Below are 357 nucleotides of genomic sequence, written 5' to 3'. Positions count from 1 at the left end.
CAAAGCTGATTGGATGCAAAGGTGGGGGCGATCTGGTAAGATAAACCAATCACGATGATGCATGCTAGCGGATGCGCTCAGAAGGGGCGGGGTTTCAGGAGAGGTGCGGCTCCTTCGCTCTGTTAGGGTGTCAGTGGCAGAGGTCTGCGGTTCTCGCTATTGTAGTCCCCAAAGTTTCACAGGGAACCCTCGGAGAAACGCCTTTTCAAGTGGAGTCAGGAGAAAACAGGGAAGAACAAAAAGTATAAGTGTTTCAATTTACATTTTCTGTGCTGTAGTTTATATTTGGAAAAGAGGTTAATTTTAGTACAAAAAGTTGGAGAGGGCATGTCTAGGACAGAGAGTGTGTGTGTCTTG

This window comes from Callospermophilus lateralis, chromosome 1 (assembly GCF_048772815.1).
Source record: "Callospermophilus lateralis isolate mCalLat2 chromosome 1, mCalLat2.hap1, whole genome shotgun sequence".
Lineage (NCBI taxonomy): Eukaryota > Metazoa > Chordata > Mammalia > Rodentia > Sciuridae > Callospermophilus > Callospermophilus lateralis.
This window is presented reverse-complemented; position numbering follows the sequence as displayed.